The sequence below is a fragment of the Camelus ferus genome, chromosome 26 (assembly GCF_009834535.1).
Source record: "Camelus ferus isolate YT-003-E chromosome 26, BCGSAC_Cfer_1.0, whole genome shotgun sequence".
Lineage (NCBI taxonomy): Eukaryota > Metazoa > Chordata > Mammalia > Artiodactyla > Camelidae > Camelus > Camelus ferus.
Window position 1 is genome coordinate 12710789 of NC_045721.1, and position 19367 is coordinate 12730155.

At 35.6% G+C, this 19367-nt stretch overlaps 1 protein-coding gene across 2 annotated transcripts in view; it reads right to left on the reverse strand.

Annotated features, from left to right (window-relative positions):
- Positions 1-19367, reverse strand: part of SGCZ (sarcoglycan zeta) — a 680068-nt gene that overhangs the window by 421848 nt on the left and 238853 nt on the right. The gene's annotated exons all lie outside the window — the stretch shown is intronic.

Consider the following 19367-nt stretch of genomic DNA (forward strand, 5'->3'; position numbering starts at 1 on the left):
GTTATCCTTGATCTTCCACAGAAGAATGTCAATGTTAATAAGACTATATTTGCTCTCCTATTTAGTCCTTAAAGCATAGCACAGACAAAAGAATCTCCACAGGTAGCATTCTAGTATTAAATTCCTATTGATTCAGGCAAAAAAGCAATGAAAAGTTTTCTATGATTAAAAGAAAGAGTCTATTGTGTTATGTATATATATTTAATTTGGGAGCAAAATTTTGGTACTTCTTTCTCAGTCTATGTAATAATAATTAAAAAAAAAAACCTATTGTGAAGTTTATTGTTGTGTTTGCTGTTGTTCTTCTTTTTAAAACAATTCTCCCCCCAGAAGCAGATGAACTGAATTGATAGCATGGATTAAGAGTGAAAGCTCTGGTTTTACTTTGAGTATTTTATCATCAGCATTCAAAAGCTTTGAAAACAAACATGGTTATTATTTTGATACTATAAATGCAAGAGAGAAAATGAACACACACTCATCTTCACTTGTTTATTGTTTACCCTATTTTCGCAAAGTGTCAGATGCATAATCTTCATATATGACAGGTTTTGGGGGTGGCAATCTGTCTAGGGCAGGAGGAAGCACTAGGATATTGCCCCAAATTTCAGTTTCTCTCTAAGCACAGTGATTTTTGTTTTGTTCTGTTGCACCTAGGATACGTGTGTATATGAGGTGTTTTGGTAAAAGTAATTGAAATTCTGGAGAAGCTAAAATTTCCACAAACTTGTGTTGGTTTTGACCCCAATTTCTAGGCCAATCCCTATCACAAATGCAATCTATTTGATACTCTCACTGCCTTCCTCCCTCCTTCCTTCCTTTCTTGGAAACGCAAAGAGATATGTTTCCAAAATTTATGAATGTATTACATGTTAAAATAATAAATTTGAAATGCCCGAGGAAGTAACCATATGGTGGAAATCTTTGTCGGAAAATCCTACATAACATGCAAAACTCCCCATATTTGAGTTCCTGCCTCCCTCCTTAGCATTATCTCTGTATTTTAGACATTCTTGGCTAATGTCAGTTTCAAGATTCTGTCAAACTGTTTCACACTCCCATGCCTTTGCATTTGTCATTTTCATTGCCTGAAAATCATATTTTCACTGAGTATTTTTACTGAAATCTACTCTCTGTAGAGAATGGTGTTAGGTCCTGGGAATACAGCAATGAAAAAAAAAAAATTCACAGTTGCTGCCCACACGACTCAGCATCCTTTCTCCCTGGCAAACTCTGCTTGCATCTTACATCTTTTGTGCTTCTTCTTCTGGGTCCTGTTCCCTGACCAGTCCAGCCAGGACTTACCAATCCTTCCTTTGAGATACTGGTGCAGTTTTAATAGTCTTGTTATAATCTGTATCACCATGCTTTTAATATGGAGATTTACCATAACTCCTGATTCCCTTATGCAACAGTGGACTTGCTGCATCTCTTTCATTTTTGTATTATTAGTACAGTGCTTAGCACTGAATGTGTTAATTGATAGAAAGACTAAATTGAGTAGCTGATTCTTCTAAAGAGAGTAAACGGAGCTTCAATATGAATATTGTTTTACACATACTAATTTTAGCCTTTGCAAAGCACATATTGATATGAAAGAGACAATGAGCACAGAATTTTACTTTATTTTGTTTTATTTTATTTTATTATTTTTTTAGAGTGGTTACTGGGGATTGAACCCAGGACCTTGTGTATGCTAAGCATGCGCTCTACCACTTGGAGCTATACCTTAACCCACAGAACAGAATTTTAAAATGCAAAGTTAGAGAAGCTATAATAAACGTAATCTCTTACATGAGCATGATGTGCTCTTATAATAAACCTCAAAATTCCTCCATGTTGTTACCTGAATTATAAGAATTATGATGTTCTTCTTCTATTGTCCAAAACAATCAAACTATTATGTGGTTCTGTATATGTGGGTATTTTTATTACAAAAATGGTTACTATTAATATCTAGAGTGGTTGGACTCTTCAGAAGAAATATGCTATTTAACTGGAAATTCACAGGTAATAGAATCAGCATCTTTCATGAAAGCTGAAAAGTCAGCCTTGGAGAAAGTAGATTCCTAATTCTCTTAAGAACAGAATGCAGCTTAGAAATTTGTAGGCAGCTATTTAAATCACACAGTGTCTGTGTATATGCATTAGATCTTAATGTAACCTAAAGGCACCATAGACCCTGCCAGGCTTTGAGTCATCAGCTAATTTTTTCTTTCTTGGAAATACTTTTTTTAAATATCAGAGAGTATGATACTTTATTGAATTAATTGCAAATTCACTGAATATGGCTGTACTATGTATTCACCTTTTGAATTACCCCACTTCCTAGCACACTAACTTTACCACTGTAGATCCTCAATAAATATCAGCCAATTTTACTTGGGTTTCCTACTTCTACTAAAAGAAATCTGGACAAATTTCACTGATTTGGGGAGCTAGAAATAAAATAGAGGAAGAATGTTTAATTTTTTTTATTGCAAATAGTTGACAGATTTAATTAACTTGGTGTGGTTTCAAAGAGCCATGTAGATCCATGCCATAAGTTAAAATAAGTTAGATTTTGGGTAGATTTCATGGGAACCATTTTCATAACAGCAGTTGCTTAGTAATAGGATGGATTTCAGAGAAGGAAAGATGTTTCCCACTGGTGGACATTGTCAGAAAGAATGCCTGGAAGTCAGCAGAGGACTCTCTTTGTCTGGGAGGCTGTGATCCTGTGAGACTGCACTGTTCTGTATGTGTTGTCAAAGAACAAAGGGCATAGATGGGTACAGTCATTCCTCAGGATCTGTGGGGGCTGGTTCTAGGACCCACAGGAATATCAAAATCCTCAGATGCTCAGCTCCCTCACACAAAATGGTGTACTATTTGCATACAACCTATGCATATCCTGAGATTAATCATCTTTAGATTACTCATAATACCTAATACAATGTAAATGCTATGTAAATAGCTGTAGGCAGCTAACAAATTCAAGTTCAGCTTCTTGGAAATATCTTGATTTTTTAAAAAATATTTTTGATCTGGGGTTGGTTGAATCCATGGGGAACACGAGGATACGGAGAGCTGTCTGTATGTTCAATACATGTGTTGGGTTACTCAATTATCTTTATAGAGTGATACTGTATATTTTTGTAGCCTCTAATGCATGTCCTCAATGTTACGGAATTGTAAATTGGCTCTGAACAACTTCTGAGATTGTAGAGTCCTGTGAACTTTAGGACTGGCCATGAACTTCCCTAGAAGTGATAGTTACTTTTCTAGAAATGTGGGATGGCTGGAGACCTGAAAAAATTCCTCAGGTTGGAATACATAGATGCTCATTACTTAAGATCAAGAGGAGTCATTACAGGATTATGCATTTTTGGAGGTAAAACACTTAGACAAGTTCATGGACCTAACTCATTGATAGAACAGAATTTCTGCAATCAAGGTTTGACTTTAGTTCCTACAAAGATAAAGATGAGAAGAGGTTAGTTTTCACTGGAATTTCACGAAGAGCCCCAGATCCTTCAGCAGATCTTACTCGACCAATATTCAGATACTTTTTAAAGAACATCAGTTTACTTTTAAAAACCCTTGGCCACATACATGCCTAATTAGAAAAAGTAAACTTTAAAAATGGAAATTAAATTTCAGAAGGGTGCTTTCCGTAATGTCATTTGTCCACTATCATTCTCTCAGTCTCCTTGGAACCAGTAGGAATTTATACCTTGTGGAAAGAAAGCTATGAAATTAAAAGCATTTGTCCTTGTTTGCATCAGTCATAAGATTTAGCAACATTATAGAGCAAAAATAATTATAACAAATGCTGAAAGCAAAAGATGACTGTGATTGACTTAGAATTATGAAGAAAAAGATAAAAGGGTAGAAGTGTCAGAAAAATACTTTTCAACTGAAAATACTATTCATCAATTTGAGAACTTCTAACTCCATTTTCTTCCAGTGACAAAGAAAAATGTCTTCTGTAATGGGACTTTTTATTTCTCCCTGGAAATAATTCATGTATTTCAGTACCTTTGAAAAGAAAATGACCTTCTTATAGTCAACCTGACTGCTGTGCTACATTGTTTAATTAAACATAATGATTTACCTTGAACTGCTTAAAAGTCAGTTGTCCAGAGGTAAATGTGACATGCGTCATAACTGTTACCTGGCTTCTTCTACAAGCATGTTTTTTAAATCATTTTTAATTATAATTTTATGAAGGAAATTTTTTCCTAAATGTAAATTTTTGAAGGTGGGTATTAATTTTTTTTCACTCATCAATTGATGTTTAACTAATCAATATAAACTATTGGTTAAAATTTGACTAAATTTGATTAAAGTGGGGAAATATATGTATTATATTTAAATTATAGTGTTTTAATATTATATATATTTTACTTTGTTTCCCCTATGTGTTCATGATATGCAGATTCTTTTCTATCTACTAATATCAAATCTAGATTAAATCTAAAGTTTTCTTTTTTAAACCCAATGAGTTTCAAGGTGCACATCAGATGATGTACTATCTTCAGTGAATGCCTGTGGGCCTAAGTACTGTTCTCTGAAAGCCAAAGAAGACTGTTACAAAAGAATAAAAAAGGTATATCTGTTGTGTTAGAATTTTAAGATGGTTTCCAAGATTTCCATTCCCTTAGATACATTCATTTTATCCCAATTATCGAGTCAAAGAGTAATCTACATGCTTCTGTGAAGCGATTCTGTGGATATAATTATGGTCCCAAATCAACCAGTTTTAAAAAATGACCTCCTGGGGTAAACCTGACCTAATCAGGTGAATCCACCCTTTTAAGGGACTTAGCTTATTCTTAAGAGATTAAAAGTATGAGGGAGATTCAATGAGAGGAAGATTTTTCACCCGTGGCTTTGGAGGGCAGCCCACAGCTAAGATCCAGAAAGAGAACAGGGACAACATTCCTACAATTGCAAGGAACTAAATTTTAAGAACCTGAATGAGCATGAAAGAGTTCCCAAGAAACAAGTGAGAATGTATCCTTTCAACACCTTGATTTTGGCCGTGTGAGATTCTGAGAAGATAAACCAATTATGCCATGCCCCTATGTCTGACAACAGAACTGTGAAATAATAACTGGGAATAATAATAATAATAATAATAATAATAATAATAATAATAATAATAATAATAATAATAATAATAATAATAAAAAAAAAAACTTAGTAGCTTAAAGCTACTAAGCTGGTGGAAAATTTTTATACAGCAATAGATAGCTAAAACACCCCAGCTGTGGTTCAGTTCCCTCTTTACTCGAGTGTAACTGAGAAGTAAGAACTTTAAAGCACTTAGGAAGCAGACACGGATTTTCCCTCAAAAGCCAAAGTAGAAACAGTCTTCTCATTTCCTCTTTTCCTTTTTACTTTTTTTATATGATAACATTAGAAGATGTAAATTGATGCTATTCAAGTTTTTTAAAAGTTTGATATTTTTAGAATCTGCTGTTTTAGACAAATGCCTACCATGATTTTCCATAAATTGCAGATATATTATTCATGTTAAAATATAATAAACAACGATGACCAAAAGACAGGAGTTATTTGAAAACAAGGGAAACTAGGTATGTTTTATTAGCTACAAGGGAAACATAAGTAGCATGGTGGTTCTGATAAAGTTTGCCCTTGGCCTGCATTCTCTGACATCTGATTGGCTGGGAATGAGATGAGAGGTTGGCCTACATACAGTACTTAAGTTAAATGTTAATATTTTCCAAAATAATGCAGCAGTATTAAGGATACCGTGGACTTAAGAAATGTATGCATATGGAATGATTTTTCAGAACAGCTTATGTCAAGATCTATAAGAGGAACGGAGCAAAGGAATACTACAATGAGAACGATTCCCGCGGTGTCTAAGAGGCAAGCACTAAATAAAGAATGGCAAAGGCAGTGAAACACCTATCACGAAGCAGAAGGAGGAAATAGAGGTAACAGGAAAAGGAGAGTGACTTCTACTTCAGTGAAAGGGAAAACAGTTTCAGGAAACAGTGGGACAGCCAGCATGAATACATCAGTGAAAGGAGTATTATGGAAGGTCAACGGAATTCTTAGTTGTTTTACATATTTCCATAAAGATAACAGGTTGGATTTTTTTCTCTATACTTTTTGTTTATATTTTTATTTTTTTAACATTTTTTATTGATTTATAATCGTTTTACAATGTTGTGTCAAATTCTAGTGTAGAGCACAATTTTTCAGTTATACATGAACATATATATATTCATTATCACATTTTTTTCTCTGTGGGGTTGGATTTTTAATTACTCATACCTGCATTAAGAAGTTAAAGCATTTCCAGTAGAGTGAATGTGTTATTTAACTAATCATAGAATTAGACCACTATGAATAATGGAGGTCAATGTCAAAATATACATAACTGGTTAAGCTCTTTCATATTCCAAAAAGGGAGACACACCCCTGGGAGGCCTTTCCCAGTTTAGTGCATTGCTTTGTTCTAAGGGTTTCTTAAATATTACATACCGGTAGGTGCTGGGTCAATACTATAGACATGCGTATATTACTTAAACAGTTCCTAGTTGTTTCTTTGGTAGCACTCTGATGAAAACTCTCTTTCCAGTTTCCTTAGCTGCTACCAAAGTGCCCAGGATACAGCACACATGGGGTGTCCCTCCCTGGTGACCGCAAGTTAGATTTTGATTTAAGCTGGTAGATGTATTAATACAGATTCCAAAAGCTGCATTGGACTCAGCAACTAAATTGCACTTGTATGCATTCCTGCCCCACTTATCAATAGGGGACTATCTCACAGTTTAGGTAGGGGCACAAAATAGAGTCAGAGTCTTAATTCAAGTTATTTATAACTGTGTGACTTGGCATATCACTTAACCTCTTTGAACCTCAGTTTCCTTTTTATATCTAACAGAAACAATAGTGCCTTCAATTTATTTTACATAGGTAACTGAAATGAAAATATAATTTCCATGATAATATTATTATGCACATATTATGCAATTTCTTTTAGGAGACTTTAAATGGATTAATCATAATCATTATTTAGTGGCATGGTATCATTATCAGTGTATAAAGATTTTATCTGTATTTACTTTAAATAGACATTACTTTTTGTTCCTTTTGCTCAATCACCAACCCTTTCTCTCCGTCCTCCATATATCTTGTCACTGGTTGAATTTTCCAGGAAACAGACTCTGAGACAGAATGCAATGGATGGGATGTGTATTAGGGTGTATCCCATGGAAGAGATTGGAAGGGAAGCAGGTTTGAGCAGAGGGAGAATTCCAGCTGGGATGCTGGCCAGAGGAGCTCTGGAGTTTGTACTGGCCCCTCAAGAGTTGTCCTGCATTGCCAAGTGGCCGAGACTCTATACCAGAGTTTCAATGTGTCAGAGGATGTGAGACCTTGGGCAAGGTGGCTCTCTGTGGCTGAGATCATCCCTAAAGGGATTAATAAATGGGTGCAGGCCATTTGCTCACAACATTCCCAGAAGCTGGAGCAAGTCATCCTTCCTCAAGGGGACACTTGGACAGGGTATCTCAGAGTCCATCACTGGCTCTGAATTTTATGTATCTAAATATAAAAACGGCATTGTGTGGGATATTCTGATTTGTTTCTATTTCACCTTCGGTGTATGTCTGTTAGATTTACCCACATTGACAGCTGTAGATCTGGTTAATATAAATTTTCTTTTCTGTATTTCCTTTTTTGTAATAGAATGAACATTGCTGGTGCTGTATCAGTAGACACAATCCCAACACATTTATCATTGCTATATGGAAGCGATACTATTAAAATGAAATCGTCTGTGGCACACACACTGGTTAGGTTTTTGAATCAGTTAAGCAATCGCTCAGAACGGCAATTCTGCCACTCCAGTTTACTTTGCGTATTGCTCACTATCTATATTTTTTTTCCCCTAAGTCCCACTGTTTGATTAGACCACTGTTTGTTGTTCCTGACAGTAGCACAACTCCTTCCAATGCCTTCTTCAGTTCACCTCCTGTTTTATTTCTCCAGTTCCACCGTTTTGGCTTTTTCTCCTTTCCTAACTGCCTACACCGTGGCACTATCAGCATCATTTGGAGTCAGGTCCAACTTCATAAACGTTTTTCCCACAGAATGTAACAAGATATATGATATGCAACAAGTGTACAATACTTACTGATTTTTAATGTTTGAGCATTTCCAATTCTATTGATGGCATCTCTTTTTATACCTGTGTAAATTATACATAATTTTTAAATGAATGGGATCACAAAATAAATGTCTGAAATAAATTATATGGATCACCTTTTTGAAAGACATTGCAAAAAGGTTAATGCTTTCCTACTCTCATGTTCTACTTTCTGTTTTCTCAATTCAGAGGCAGACTCTTTCTGATTTTATACACTATCTTTCAACCTATTTCATCTCCTGACATGAGCAAGGATGGCTATGACCCTCCCTCATCTCAGCGTTGGCCTGTCTCTAAACCACAGAGCACAAGGTGAGACCCAGAAGGAAGCCCCTCCTGGGTTTCTCAGCTGCGTGCCTCAGAATCCTGAGTTATTAAGGATGCAGGGGCCACTGGTGGGTGAGAGGCTGCAGAGAAAGCAGGACTCTGGGCTCACTTCAGTTTATGCTTCAACCATATTAAATATCATGCATTAAATACCCATAATACTTAGGTTTAAAAATGAGTTTCCCTGCTAAAAGACAGGGAGAGAGCGAGCCAGAGACAGATGGAGACAGAGAGCTGCAAATTACTGATCTAAGCCTCACCTTACTTAATACTGAAATACACAGGCCCAGAAGGGAATTCACTTGTCCAAGATCCAATGATATTCTCTAACTTCAATTTTTTTTTCAGAGCTTGTTATTAATAACTGTTTGGTTACTGGCTTTAGTAGCCCACTGTCTCCTGAAATCGTAACCAGGTCCAGTTTCTACACTCCAGCTCCTACTGAGCAAGACTGTGGCTTTGATCTGGCCTGAAACTCACACATATTCCTCATAGCTGTTCTCTCTGACATCTGGTTTTGGTTTCTGTTTTTGCTAATAGTAGTCTTTTCTTTTTTTGTTTCTCTTCTACCTTTAAATGTCACAGGCATTGACAACAGCATTACAGGTTCTCTTTTATGTTCAGGGAAGTAAGTACTTGAAGGCAGCTTAGGATAGATATGACCATGGAAGCATTATCTTCTTACTCACTAAATATTTAGGATAGCAATCAAGCAATAACAAATTGAATTGTAATGGAGCCAACCATTTGTTTTGTCATCCTTAAATTTCATATGGGGAGTTTAGCATAAACAAATTACTCTGATGATTATTTGACAGATTGGTTTCAAAGGCTATGGAAAGAGATAATTTGAAGCATCAGGTCGAATAAACAATGACTATGTCTCTCTAAGAGTCTAATTAATTCTAAATATAAATGTCTTGTTTAGAATGCACTACACTCTATATGCAGTGCACTTCTTTCCCTTAATGCCAAAAAGCTTTCCAAACCTGTTATATTTTTGATGCACCTTATGGGCTGAGTCAATTGTAAGATTTATAAAGACACTGGTAGTAAGGACCAATGTCACATAATGTGTATAAAGAATTCACAAATAATTATTTCTATATTAGTACAAGGTAAATGAATTGACTTTCTTTCTTTATGCAATAAACTATAAATAAATGGGATTTTTATTCTTATGCACTTTCCTTCTCAGTGTGTGGATGGTAAAGAACTAACATGTACTCAGTGTCTATTTTAGACTCAACATGTGGCATATATTTAAGTTTTCTACAAAGTAAATCTCAATCAAAATTAGAAAAGGTGTTATGTTCATGAATTTTCAAGGTTCTTCTGCTTGTGGAAAAAAAGTGATGGGGATTTCCTAAGTGTATATAATACCAAGAGGATAAATATTTAGAATTCAATTACTTTTAAAAAGATAATTAGATGTTTAATATGTTGCATAAGAATTTATCCACTTTTAGTGTATACTTCACATTACATTTTATGTTACAAATTGTCAAAATCACAATACACCTAATATTAAAAGAAAACCCCAGAGTTATTTCTCTCTACTTGTCCTTCCTTTTCTTAATCCTACTGTCCTCCCGGTTTCAATTGTATGGAAGTCACTGTGGTTCTGTTTGTTTCCATGGGCTCTCTGTCTTTTTCTCTGCCTCAGCTATACCTGTGCGTAATCTTCCTTTTTCCAGAAAGGCTACAGCATTCCCTACCCACCGCCATGACTTCTCCCTTGTCTTCGTAAATTCCTAATTGTTCGCCATTCAAATATCACCTTATCTGGAAGGTCATCCCTGACTCCTTTACTGAAAATCCCATCCCAGAATGAGTTAAACGTTGCTCCAATGGGTTTTCATAACCGAAATCTCCCTAAATATCCCTCTTTGTACCACTAACCACTCTATTTAATATGCCCATGTGCCTATGTTTCCAAATTGGTTCAATTATCCCCTTGAAAAAAGGGACTGAGTCTTGCCCAGCAATCTATCCTTGAGACCAAGCATAGTGCTTGGTCTACCATGGTACTTGTTGTTGTGGGATTAATGGATGCTTCTATGGCTGTGGACAGAGTGGTATATTATCTGTTTGTTATGGCTAAGCAGTAATATCACTTTTATCAAGGGCTCTTTAGTGCGATGATTGCGTGTGATTGATCAAATACAGGCTGTCATGCAAAAATGTGTAATTACTTGGGTTGGACCTTCTTTGATTGAATATTTTTCAAAGTAAGAGTAATCTCATTTTCAACAGCTCAGCCGGGTGGGATCACTGTTTCCCCTGCCCTGTCTGACATCTGTATGAACCTCTGTCACAGCCTGCATTACCATCCCTTGTAGTTGACCAAAAGTGTCCTTGTTCTCTTAATTTAGGCCTTGAAGAGAGAGCCTTTTTCATCTTTGTCTTTCCTACAGTGCCAGGCGCACAGAAGAGGTACAGTAATTACAGAACTGAGTTGGTACATGGTTAAGCAAAGACCAAGACGATGTCAGATTTTTTTTCAATCAGTCCTTTCAAAATAAGAATTGGTGGGGGGGAAGGTTGTTGTTGCTATTATTGTTGCTTTTACACTTTCTGATTAAAAAATAATGCAATTCATTGTACTTGGAAAAAATTGGAAAGAACAGAAAAATATATTAAAAAGGAGAATTAAATTTACCTATGTAATGGAGATCAATTTATGTTAAAATTTTTGCACATTTCCATTGAGATCAATTTATGTTAAAATTTTTGCACATTTCCATTCAATCTGTCTTCTTCAACTATAGATAACCTTGTATCATATAAATTATTATTTTTTCTTTGTTTGTTTTGCTTTTTGGGGGGGCAGGGTAATTAGGTTATTTGTGGAGGAGGTACTGGGGACTGAACCAAGGACATCATGCATGCTAAGCATGTGCTCTATCAATTAAGCTATCCCCTTCCCCCCATATAAATTGGTTTATACTTAGCCTTTTCACTTAATATAATAGCATATTACTTTCTGTCACTATAAATTTTTTGACATCATTTTCTACCCCATAGATGCCCATAGCTTTTTAAGCCAGTTCCTTAGTTACTGAACACTGTTCGTTGGTAACTGACAATTGTTTATACATTTTTACAATTATAAGTAATTTTACATTATTTCAATAAATAATTATTTATTAAGGGCTTTCTATGTACCAGGCATTGTTCTACAAGCTGGGATATAGCAGAGAAGAAACTGACGAAAATCCTTGCCCTCATGGAACTTACATACTAGATGAAGAGACAAAAAATATACATGACAAAACAACACATGGTACATTAGATAGAAATGAATGCAGAGGAGAAAGAAAATGCAATTGGGAAGTGTAAGTGAAAGGGCCCCAGGGTGGTCACACATTTGGGCTGAGGGTCAGAGAAGGTCTCACTGAGAACAAATTTGGGTAAAAACCTCCAGGAGGTGAGGGAACAAAATCACCCTGAAATGGGGTAGAGCTGGGGGAAGGAAGAAGACCACTCCAGGAGAATGTACACGCAAGGCTAAGAAAGAGCATGGCTGGCATGTCTGCAGAGCAGCAGACGCTCACGCTGATTGAGGAGGGAAACTAGATACAAAATCAGAGCTATCCCAGGAGGACTAATCCTCTGGCCTTTCAGGCCATTGAAATTCCTCGGCTTCTACTCTGAACGAGCTGGGAAGTCACTGGAGCAGCAGGATACAATTGGCTTTTGAACAAGATCACTCTGCTCCTGGGGTGAAACAGACTGAAAGGGGACATCAGAGGCAAGAATGTCAACTAAGAAGTCACTGCAATAAAATTGGTGAGGACACGATGACTTGGGTCAGAGTGTTGCAATGGAGGGCAGAAGGGTCAACTGTGGAATTTATTATCGGATTGGATGTGGGGTATGAGAGAATAAAAGGGGATAAGGTGATGTCAGGTTTTTAGACTTGAGCAGATGCAAGAAAGGAGATGTCATTTAGCAAGAGGGAGCAGACTGCTAGAGGAACAGGCTGAGGGTGAAAGCCATGTCCATTTTCCACATCCTTAAATTTGATATCTAAGTGGAGAGATGTCAAGTAGTCAGCTGAATGCACAAATCTGGAATTCAAAAGAGAAAGTCCTTACTGGAAATATAATTTGGGTGTCCTCGGCACAGAGATTACATTTAAAATAGAACATTCTCATGAATAAATCTTTATTCAGATTTTTCATCATATGCTTCCCATAACTATACATGGGATATTGGAGTTGGAGTTTCCTGATTAATTCATTTAAATTATTTCCCCAAAACACTGACAATTTAAGCTTTCTGCCTACATTATCATTTTTCATCTTTAGATGTGGTAATTTAAAGAACCAAAACTATGTACACACATATAGTTTTGTACCTTCATGTTGCATTACTCTAATTATCGGTGAAGACGTTCTTAAATTAGAAACTAAAATGAGAGCACAATTCCATCAAAAATAGCAAAATCTACAAACATTATGTATGTATCTGTGCAGCCACAGAATACCATTCTGTAATATTTTAAATATTAATTTAGACTTTTTTGAAAGGATGAATTGGTTTAAAAAGAAGGGTGGAGGAGTAATGAAGCATTAGCCCTATTAAATATTTAATCATATTCAGAAGCTAAAATAATTAAATTAGTTCAATACTAGCCCCTAAAACAGGCAAATCTTCAAACAGACCATTTTACTTATTTAAATTAATACATGAAAAGGTGGTATCACAAACTGGGGGAAAATACGTAATACTCAAGATATAATAAATAAATAATTAATTATATAAAAATCTAACAGTGTTTTTTTAAAAACTAGACAAAATTTGCAGAATATTTTCTAATTTTTAACTAGGGGAATAACTTTGTAAACTTAAATGGAAGAACTTACAAAACAATAAAAATGGTTTTGTATGTATGTAAACAATATTAGATGTTCAACAATAAATGGAACAACAGTTGTAATAAGTATGACAAGAACGTTAATAATCTTCATAGTCAAAGCTTATGTAAATTTATTAAGGCTCTTAAAAAGAAACTGGAAAAATTCCTAATAAGGAAATTCAGAAAGAGGATATTAATTTGTTATGTAGGTATTACTTCATATGCACAAACTAATCATCTAAGAAAAATGGGAGGATGGTTAAGGTGTCAAACACTGAGCCAGTAACTTCACCTGGGCTCAAATTCCAATCTGTAAAATGATGACAACAACACCCACCCTATATATGCTCTCAAAATACACAGTAACGTATAGTGCTAATATATATATATAGTCTAAATAAGCATGATATTTCCAATCAAAATTTATCTCAAATTTAAGTTACAGCCAATCTTAGATCTAAATCTTAGGTTTATATATATATATATCTTATGGCTCCTAGACAGTTTTAAAAATTCTCAAATAATTATATCATTATCTTCCCGATCCCCCTCCTTTATTAGGCTACATTTCCAAAAACTCCCTGGGTCTTCAAGTAACGTAACAAGTGACATCAGGATGCATCATCTGAGTGTGGGTATATCACAACATACCCCATTTTCCCCTCTGATATTTCTGTCATTCAATAGCATTTCACACAAATGTAAATAAAAGTGAGCTTGCTGCATTGAAATAGAAACTGCCTATTCTGAATAACTGGTTTCTGTGAGAGATGACTGCAAAAAAGGACACTAATATTAGAAAGGGCAGTCTGGAAATCCCAGCAACCACACCACACACACACACACACACAAATATATTGCATCATTCTCTGGCAAAAGTCAATGTTCTATTCTATTTTCCTGTGAAATCAAAGTTGAATGTTTGTTTTCTTTTACATACATATATTTATTTATTTATTGAAATATTTACTTACTTATTGAAATATAGTCAGTTTACAATGTTGTCAATTTCTGTTGTGCAGCATAATGCTTCTGTGATACATGAACATACATATATTTATTTTCACATTCCTTTTCACCATAAGTTACTATAAGATATTGAATATAGTTCCCCACACTATACAGTATCAACTTGTTGTTTATCTATTAGATATATATATTAGTTAGTATCTGCAAATCTCAAACTCCCAATTTATCCCTTCCCACCCCCTTTCCCCACTGGTAACCATAAGTTTGTTTTCTATGTCTTTGAGTCTATTTCTGTTTTGTAAATAAGTTTGTTTGTCTTAATAGTGTATCATTCAAAATATTATTGATATACCTACATCACTGGGCTTTAGACACTTTTGAGGAACAATAAATACATTGTAAAAGAAAAAATAAGGCTTGTTTCCACATATAACTGCATTGGAAGTGATTAAAAATTATGATCAATTTTAACAATTTAATAGAAAATTACAAAACTTGTTATTACCACTAAAGAATTAATTCCCTGACAACATGAAATGCTGATGAGAATGTGGAGCAGTAGGAACTCTCATTCATTGCTGATGGGAGCGGAAAATAGTGCAGCCACTTTAGAAGAGAGTTTGAAAGTTTCTTACTCTCACCATAAAATCCAGCAATGGCACTCCCTGGTATTTATTCAAAGGAACTGAAAATGGAGTTGAACATGTATGTTGACACAAAACCTGCACATAGATGTTTATGGCAGCTTTACTCATGTTTGCCAAAACTTAGAATCAGCCAAGATGTCCTCTAATAGGTGCTACAGACTGAAAGTTAGTATCTTCTCACAACAGACTTGTTGAAATCTAATCCTTATTGTGATAGTGTTAGGAGATAAGGCTAGTGGGAAGTAATTGGGACAAGAGGACAAAGCCCTCAGGAATGGAAATAATGTCCTTATAAAGGAGACCCCAGAGAGGTCTCTAATGTTTCTAACACGCCATTAGCAGTGTATGTGTGTATATGTGTACTGGGGAAAGGTTGGGGTGGGGGGGGAGGTGTATCACACATGATATTTTCAGTCTGTGGAAAACTTACCAGCTAATTTACTCGTGTGATAAGAAATTCAAAGAACTGAAGACCTTTAGAATAAGAGCTTTAAAAATAAATCTATCCTTCTATCTATCAATCAATCATCAGCAAAAGCTGCTGGAAAACCTTATGTTGAATTAGGAAGACTAAAGATTTGGAGGGAAGATTCAAGAGGTGTTACACCTTTATGCCAGAAAAAAGTAACAAGAGCAAAGGGTCTAACTTCTTAATACTGATAGTCATTAACCTCTACTAAAAGATTACTATGTGCTGGGCACTTTGCCATTAGCTTTTCAAGCAGGTGATAATAAGTCTCAACAGTAAACTTAAAGTGGCAGATGGTGGTGGGTCTCAACCCAGGCTGCACATTGGTATCCCCAGGGCTTTTTAAAACGTCAAAGCCTGTGTATCACTCCTGGAGATCCTAATTGATCTATCTAGTGTGGAAACCGGGCATTCGTATTTATTAAAAGCTTCCCTTATACTTATAATGGGTATACAGGGTTGAGAATCACTTCATTAACATGTTTAATGTTAAGTTAACATTTTAACATGTTTAAGTTGAAAAAAATAAATAATCCATAGTAATAAAGGCACATAGGAAATACAAACCATTCTCCTGATTCAGCACTCACTTAGGTTTTGGGGCCAGTCTGCGCTAACAAGTAAATTAAAACTCCAAGTAGGCAAAAATCCACTATTTTTATTCATGCCCCAAAATGAGAAGTGAAGAAATTACTTTGGGTAGATGAGTTGAATTTTGGTTTATTTGCTTTTATTTTGGTCCTGTTGTAAGTTCTCTTTCTCTTACACTGGAATGTTGATTTTCAAGAAAGAGAATGTACCTCCTTAGCTGCCTCTTGCCCCCTAAATTAAGGATGACTGGGGAAAAGAAGAGTCCCTGGTTCCCTGGTTCCTCTCTCCTTTCCCCACATATGTGGAAGTTATGGCATAAAGCTTAATGGCATCAGTTTTGATGTCAGGCACTGTTATCAGGTATAAATATTGAATCTACATTTTTGTGTTGACTGATCATTAAAAACCTTAATTTCTCTAGACCTTCCTTTCCTCATCTGCCAAAAAAGCAGGGTGAGGGGTAAAAGTACTAGCTTGATAGTGTTGAAAGAAATAAAGGAGACAATCATGTAAATATTTTAATTAATATGATGCCTATCACTAAATAAATGATCAGTGAATATTACACATGAAATACATAATGAGCCACAAAGGACAAAATTAATGTCTGGTATCCTCTAGGAAGTTCTTGCCTGATCATAGGCAAACAGTGAAGCACAGCTTAAGAATAACAGTTAAAGCCAACCTGTTATACTGAGTTCCCCCTGAAAATGGTTTGTAACATCTAGCTCTCTCTCTTAACCTTCATGCAGGGTTTCCTTGTAGCAATATCCTATAGGTGAGGATGATCTGTTTCTTCTGTTCTCACAGTGTTTCTTTCCTCGTCAACATGTGGATGGTGAGGCAGGCTCCCAAATTGTGCCTTCAGCCTAATCACTGTATAGGTCAAATTAAAGTTCAGTGTTATTTCTATTTTGAAACATTAACTAATCTCCAGGTATAGAGTATAATGATGTCCCTGGAGATTATAAGACATAATGCATATATGTCTGCATAGACCATACTGCCATGATACTACACTCTCTATCTTATTCTGCAACTTTATCTTATCAACTTTTGGCATGAGTGTGCATATACTATATATATATGTAATATAATCCCTGGCTTTGAAAATATCTGATGCACACCTATCAACAAGAGTTGTCCTTGTCCTCATGAAGCTTATCTTATCAATTTATATTCTATTTTAAAATTAATGCTAAGATAAAATTATTTCATTAACACTGTGAAGTGAAAAGAGGAGATGTACTTAGGGTATGTAGATTGGTTCGTTCAGTGGAGCAATACGATCAGGTTTGTGATCTAAAAATATTCTTTGGATCTCAGTGTGATGAGTAAAGTAAAAAAAAAAAAAAGAAAAAAAAAAGCAAGGGTAATAGAAAAGATGATGGATCCTGGACTTGGATGACAGCAGCAGAAGTGAAAAGACTCTAGAATGCGCACGAGTAGATTTGAGGAGAGGTGAAAGAGTCAAGATTAAGAACAGCCCCTGGTGTCTAGGTTAAAAACCTCAACAGGGGTGCCAACCTGCAAGATAAGGAATACTTGCTGGGGACTAACTTTGGGTACATAAAAGAGTAATTCAGTGGGTGACACCTTCTGTTGAAGATGACTGTATGTTACAGGCGTCCAAGTGCGGAAGTTGTGTAGACAGTTGAATAGTTGAGCTTGGAAGTTGGAGTAGAAATTTCTTAGGGAAATAAATTTAGAAGATTTTGGTTTATCAGTAAGTAAATCCATGAGAAAGAAGAGAATATAGAGTAATAAGAGATTGCCAAGATGATTGAGTCCATTTGAATAATAGGCTTGTTACCATATTTATTTTTAGTTATTTTTAAAAAGAACACCATTTTATTTTTAAAAATTTTCATTGTGTTCCTGGAGTCAAGGTTAATGACATAATAGCTGCCTTAATCATGATTTATCAAAAATCTTCACATAATTGGTTGCAATGAACATTTATTTTAGGAGAAATTATGCGTTAAAATGTTTGGTAATTCTCAGAACCACTACATCAACCCTCTCTTCCTTCCTCCATCCACCCATCTAATATTTATACAACAACTAATACACTTTGAAAATATATAAAATGTATAAAGGATTTCCTACCCTTAAAGATTTTATCATCCAGTTAAGAGATCTGTAAATTGCTGTAATAAAGGAGCACAGATTATGACTTGCAGAAGGCTTTGCAAAAATGCTGACCTTTGAAAATAAGTAGCCATTTCCCCCAGAGACAAGGGGTGTGTACTGGACAAGCTGGAGAAAGCCTGCCATTCATTTACCCCTGCAGAGAAAAGCAGCTCTGGGTTCTGAGGTTCCCTGCAATAAACGGCTATACCAGGGTCAATATCTGATCTGGAAGGTTTTATGCGGTTAAGTGACAGAATCAGATTTCTTCTACCTGGGAGGCTGAATAGTAAAGAGGAAGGTAGGAGAATAAGGCAACAGCTATACAAGCCTATACCTCAGAACAAGGGAGGAAGGAAGGAAAAAGGAGGGAAGAGAAGAGAAAGAGGATGAGGAGAAGAGGCAAATGTTTAAACACCACAGCAAGAACTAAGAGATGAAGGGACATCGGTGCCCTGTGAGTGGTAATAGCACAGGGTTCCCGCTGGAGAAAATGTATGCCGTGGGGGATCGTCCTTGTTTTCTGACAGGAGACCCTTCAGTGAATCCGATTTTTCTCTACTTACTCTCTGGAAGTTGGCTATTTGATGAATACCATAAACTCTTCCAAGCTATCAGTAATTTTTGTTACCTTTTCCATAAAAAAATTTACCAGTATAAATTATATCTCTTTGACTCTGGGTATGGGTAGTAGTTTAAAAAAAAAATCAAAATAGAGAACATTGATCATTATCAACACTGAGTACATTTTAGAGGTAGTAAGTTATGAACAGAAAGTAACATTTAAAAATCAAATTATTTACTTTCCCTAAATAGTGATTTGATAAACCCCAGTGACTCTAATTTCTACCAATTCTTCATTGACTGGGTGAGTGTAGTATGCTGAAAGGTATACTACAGTCAACGACATTGGGCAGGAAGCTAATACCTAGTAGTGATATTCAATAACCTGTATGGCACAGAAACCAGTCCATCAAAATCAACACACCAGAGCACCAAGGACTCCCATTCCTAAACAAACGACTCTACCATACTGGCTGACTGGCAGCCCTGATTGTATCTATCAGCCTATACATTAAAAATCAGTTAAACCATCAATGCTGAACTCATTAAAGGTCTGTCATTTTAAACTGAATATCAGGTTTGATTTTAACTTAGACATCAGTAGAACACATGTTGAATCTCCTTTGTAGATTACAA